A 6,160-nucleotide genomic window follows, 5' to 3' on the forward strand; every position below is an offset into this window, starting at 1 on the left:
ATTTATGCAGGGTGTGTGTGTGTGTGTGTGAGAGAGAGAGAGAGAGAGAGAGAGAGAGAGAGAGAGAGGCTTAGATTTAGTTCTCTCCTTTCACTGCAGGTACCAGGAATCGAACCCGTCATCAGGCTAGCTCAGGGAGCACCTTGATCCTCTGCGCCATCTGATTAGCACTAGTTTGCTTTGAAGAGATAAAAATGAGAACCACACAGAGGCGGCTCCTGCGCAGCACTGTGGATGTATTAGAGTGGGGAGTCACTTTAAATAGTTCATTTATACTATATCCCTTTTACAAACGAGGGAAGAGACAAAATGAATCCTTGTGTAAAATCGGAGGATGCCTCTCCGGGGCTGCAAAGGCCTCTTCTGCTCCTCGTTTCTGCAATAAGGCAGGCTCCCCGTGAGCCAGGAACAAACCTGCCAGCAGCCATGGTTCTCCAAACCCAATGGGCCAGCTCGGCCCTTCTCTTACATGGCCCTTGAGACAAAGATCCAGTCATTTGCTAATTCAGTAACTTCGAAAACATCCAAAAAAATGGCAACCCAGGCAAGAGCTTCCTGCCATAGCTGCATTATTAGAAAAGCATTTGCTCACACGGACACATGGTCACTTCAGGTGACCCCACTGGAAGAAGAGCAGCTTGTCCCACACTGGCCAGACAGTGTATCCGCAGCAGACCAAGAATAATGAGTTAGAGGGACATGGTCACTTTCTCTGACAGGTCAGAGACTGGTGTCTCCAGGAGCAGGAATGAGACCAGCAGAGAGGGATCTGAGCACTCAGGGGTCCCAGGAGAGCTGTCCTTCAGGAGGCAGCGACAGAGGGGTGCAGCCTTGACTAGGTGTGCAAAGAGAGGGAGATAGGACCAAGCGGGGCAGGCCAACCTGATGACTGAGCACGAGACTCCAGAAGCAACTCTACGGGAGCTGTGTGGGCTGTCAGCATCCTCTGTACTGTGGCCCAACCCACGGGACACTTCCTCTCACCCCAAATAGAGCAATCTGTCACCAAGGAAAAAGGGCACAGAGCGCAGGAGGGACAGGCCAGACCATGGGGGTGAGTGAGGAACCTAGCCACTTTCAGCCAGAGCCTTTACATCCACTATGGCGGCCAATCTCAGCACTGCCATAGATGGCAGTCCAGATGAGGAAAAAGTTTGAAGAGAGGAATCAACACATCAAGGCAACGTTAGGATCAGAACTAGGCCTCTCCCTGAACTAACCCACCCCCCCCCTTCCTATGAGTGACTCCCTGCTCTCATGACCCTTCCTGATTTGGGGCACTGCCCCCTTCCCTCAGGGAGCCTGGTCAGCCAGGCTCCTTGAAGGACTTGAGGGAGATTATGTGGGCAGAGCAGGCTGAGGGTCTAAGGAAACCAGCCCTGCTGTGAAGGTTTGTCTTTGTAATCTCCAAGAGGCAACCTCAAGGACACTTCCCAAAGAATTAGGTGGCAGAGCTGAGTCCCCCTCAGCTCATGTCCCCTCGCCCATCCATCCGCCTCATGCTTCCAAATATGGTGGGCCCAGTGCAGAAGCCTTGAACTGAGAGCCCCCTTGACATTGCTCAGGAGAGCCCTGAGCCTGAAAAGGTAATGCAGTCCTGTCATGGTGAGCTCCCAGAACACCAAGTTCTGTTTCCCTTCTAGCTCGCAGAGAACAGAACTGAGGACCACGCAAAGGCACCAGATGGAGTCTTCTCTATTTTAGCCAAATGCTGTGACTCATTTAAACAAATCCTACCGTTTTCAGAAATCTAATACATACCTCCTATTGAAAAATACAGAAGATAAATTCATCAGGAGCAAACCCACCCTAGTGACACATACAAAAAGCTGGGAGCTGTCTGCTGTTTTTTGCTTTGGGGGGTTTGGGGGGGGGTGGTAGAAACTAGGCTAGCACAGAATCAGCCTTCATGAAAGATTGAACCTGGAGCAACTTTAGTGGAAAACCAGCTTGAGAGGGGCCTGACCCTGCAGCTTTCAGAGTTCCTGGCTCCAGCTCTTTGCTTTGACTTCACCCTCAACCCGTTTGCCAAGACAGAGACGCCAGGTACCGCGGAAGGAGAGGTTTGGCTCAGAGAGCCACACTCATTACAGACACATCTAGGCACTTATCTCTAGAAGCCATTGGAAGGAAAACAGGGCCGGGACACGGTGAGCAGAGCCGTGCTCAGGACTGCTAGTAACAGCCGCAGGAACCCCACCCGATCTCTGGGGAAGGGCTTTGGTGTGACATTCAGACAGAGGTGGCCTCCCCTGCCTGTAATCACTTCAGCTCTTGAGAGGAGAAGGCAGGTGGATCAAAACTCCATGGTTATCATCTCCTGCACAGGGAACTGAAGACCAGGCTGGGAGGCACGAGACCCTGCCTCAATAAAATAAATACAGACACAAAGAACACCTTTGGATTAAAACTGCAATGACTAAATTTTACAAAATTTAAAAAGAAGCCCACAAGCCTATATTCTAGCATTCAGGGATCTGAAGCAGGAACATTGTGAGTTTAAGGCCAGCCTGAGCTACCTTGTCAGTTCCAGGTCAGCCTCAGCTACATACCATGTCTCAGAAAATATTGTTTTTTAAAATGTGCCGCTGATTACGCCTGATCCCGTGTTCCTTTCAGCTCACGTGTGTCCTTAGTGCAGTTAGTGTCTTGACTTAGTCTGTGGCCTGGGACTGAACTCTGCACCTAAGTCTTAAGCTCTGGAGAGTGACAAGGATTTGTACCTGACCTGAGGTAGATTGCCAGCAGAGCGCCTTAGGCTGGCTATCTGATAGGATCTATTATTGAGTATTTAGCAGATCTGCATATATATATTATAATAAAAATGTGAGACAATGAAAAAAATGTAAGTCATAGAAGGGTTGGGAAGTTGCTCTTCCAAAGGACCCAGGTTCAACTCCCAGCACTCACATGGTGGCTCACAATTGTCTGTAACTCCAGTTCCAGGGGATCCAATGCTCTCGTCTGGCTTCTCTGGGCACCAGGCTCAGACATGGTGCACAAGCATATTTGTGAGAAAAACACCCATACCCATAATAAAATAAAAATTTAAAAACTGAAGTTTCAGGACAGCCAGAGCTACATAGTGAGACCATGTTTTGAACACGCACACACAACAACAACAAAACGAGGACGGTATCAGCGCTGACCAGGATGCAGGGAACGTAGATTGCTCAGGCAATGCAGGCAGACATGAATGTGCTCTCTCCAAGGTGCACGGAGCAGCGTGGAAAGGGATGTGTGTGTGTGTGTGGGGGGGTAACTGTGAGGGCCATGAAACTGCAGTTCAGACACCTGATGCAGTCATGAGCACAAAGCAGCCATGGGTCCCTGCACAAGACTGGACCCGTCAACATTCTATCATAAGTCGAGGGATTCCCCAACGAGTTCCCATCCCTTTCTGCGGAGCTAGTGGTTGTTAATGGCTGCTGAGAGAGGGAGTGCCACTTTCTTCAATGATGAAGCCTCTGGGGACTAGCTGGGAAGAATGGCTCAGCGGGAAGGAAGGAGAGAACAGAAGGCAATGGAGACAGATACACAATGCATCATATGCTGTATATATGTGCAATATATATTTACTGCAGATACATAGAAAAACAGTTTGAAAATTTTATGACAAGATGTACATATTTTAAAAAGAAATGTAGCTGGGCAGTGGTGGCACACACCTTTAATCCCAGCACTTGAGAGGCAGAGGCAGGCAGATCTCTGTGTTCAGAGCCAGCCTGGTCTACAGAGCAAGTTCTAGGACAGCTAGAGCTGCACAGAGGGGAGAGAGAGAGAGAGAGAGAGAGAGAGAGAGAGAGAGAGATTATTTATCTTTAAAGAGATAGGGTCTCTCTACATAGCCTGCTTCTACCTTCTAAATGCTGAGGTTTTGAGGTTAAAGATGTGTGCCACCAAGTCCTGCCTGAAACAATGGCCTCCTGTGACTTTTGTGTGTACTGTCTGCTGTGTGGGTGATGTGCAGGTGCTGGTGGAAACCAGAGGAGTGAGATCCCTGAGGTTCAGAGCTACCCATCTGATGCAGGCGCCAAGGCTCCAGCTCTGGGCCTCTGGGAGAACTGTGCATGCTCTTAACTACAGTGACATCTCTCCAGCTCCTTCAATTTGCCATTTTTAAAAATTAAGATTGCTGCCTGTGGAGGCGAAGTGCAGTTACCCTCCGGACCTCTGATCATGTCGCTGCCAGGAGGAGCTTGCCGGTTGTGGCCTACAGCCTGCGCACCCCCCTAGCCTTCTGCTAGTTGTGGCCCTGGGCGCCGAGCACTGGATATGCTTTGCTGTAGGTGCGTAAATTCACAGAGAAACATGAATGGATAACGACAGAGGAAGGTATTGGAACGGTGGGAACCAGCAATTTTGCACAGGAAGCTTTGGGAGATGTTGTTTACTGTAGTCTGCCTGAAGTTGGGACAAAATTGAAAAATCAAGAGGAATTTGGGGCTTTGGAGAGTGTGAAGGCTGCCAGTGAACTCTACTCTCCTCTGTCAGGAGAGGTGGTCAATGAAGCACTTGCCGAAAACCCAGGGCTTGTCAACAAATCCTGTTATGAAGATGGATGGCTGATCACAATGACACTGAGTGACCCTTCAGAGCTGGATGAATTGGTGAGTGAAGAAGCATATGAAAAATATGTGAAGTCCATTGAGGAGTGACCATAGCACCCACCCCTCCACTCCAGATCAAACTGGATGTGACCTGCTCCAGCATGCTTGTCTTAAACTAGTGGAGAATAGAGGACTTGAAATAACTTTTAGCAATACTGATGAAAAGAAACTGTTCTTGACAGTGAGTGCTACTTAAGACCCACCCCCAACTTCCTAAAGGATGCAGATAAACACAGTGTACAGGTTTTTGATAATCACCATACTAAGTATTTAGATTAGGGGTTAAGCCTGGTGTTTAGTATTCTTAGCATCATCTGCAGTGAAACGTGGTTATGAGGCTGGTTTTGGTGATGGACCACCTTCTAATCCCAGCACTCAACAGGCCGATGTTAGTTCAAGGTCGGTCTACACAACAAGTTCTAGACCAGCCACAGCTACATGGTGAGACCCTACCTACTGGGTATAAGACTTTCATAATTCAAGATAATAGTGGTGTTTCTTAGATAATTTTGTTACTTGCCCATATCTACCACTGGATTTGGGTCAGAGACCTAGTGTCTTCTCATTGGGAATGCAGGGAAGTGTTGTACAGTGTCAGAGGCAGGAGAGTACTGTCTTTGTTTCACTATGTGCTGTGTTGGCTGTTGTTTTCCCACCATGAAGCACTGGCTTTGCAACACTGAGAAACAAATCCTCTTTAAAAAAAAAAATTAAAAATTAAAAAAAAAAAAAAAAGGCCAGGCGTGGTGGTGCACGCCTTTAATCCCAGCACTTGGGAGGCAGAGGCAAGCAAATTTCTGAGTTTGAGGCCAGCCTGGTCTACAGAGTGAGTTCCAGGACAGCCAGGGCTACACAGAGAAACCCTGTCTCGAAAAACCAAATAAATAAATAAATATAAGATTGCAACTATAAATTAACCTAGCATTTAAACTCCTGAGAATTTAACCCAGGAAAACTAAAAAGTATGTGCAGCTGGACGTGGTGACAAACACCCTTGGCCCCAACACTTGGGTGGGAGCATCCTGATTTTAGGTTAGCCTGGACTACACAGAAAATTCCAGGCAGATTGAACTCATAGCAAGATATTGTCAGGAAAGAAAAGGAATGAAGGGCTGGGAGCAAGGAGCTATCTCTGTATAAACGTTCAAAAGGTGCAGTCGCAATAGATCACAACTTCAATCGTCCCAGATGCCCTTAAACAGCGAACGTGCAAACAAACTGACGCAAGTATGCCATAAACCAATAATCAGCAATAAAAATGAATGACCCACTGATAGATGCATCAGTGTGGATGACTCTCTAGAGAACTATGATGTATTTAATAAAGAGCTAGTCTATGGATATAGCCTGGTGGTAGAGTGTTTGCCTAGGCCACTTCAAGATATGTGTGTGTGTGTGTGTGTGTGTGTGTGTGTATACACATATATATGATACACACATATACTATATGGTAGTAGGATCAAACCTAAGGCTTTGTGCATTTAAGGTGCACTAATTCACTTTTATTATCAACTTGATACAAGCTAGAGATACTGGGAAGAGAAAACCTC

The 6,160-nt window shown here is 47.5% G+C and overlaps 1 pseudogene; it reads left to right on the forward strand.

Moving 5' to 3' along the window:
* The first annotated feature begins 1,101 nt into the window (after positions 1-1,101).
* On the forward strand, positions 1,102-4,658 carry LOC110302437 (annotated as a pseudogene).
* Positions 4,659-6,160: the final 1,502 nt, after the last annotated feature.

This window comes from Mus caroli, chromosome 9 (genome assembly GCF_900094665.2).
Source record: "Mus caroli chromosome 9, CAROLI_EIJ_v1.1, whole genome shotgun sequence".
Taxonomy (NCBI): Eukaryota; Metazoa; Chordata; class Mammalia; order Rodentia; family Muridae; genus Mus; species Mus caroli.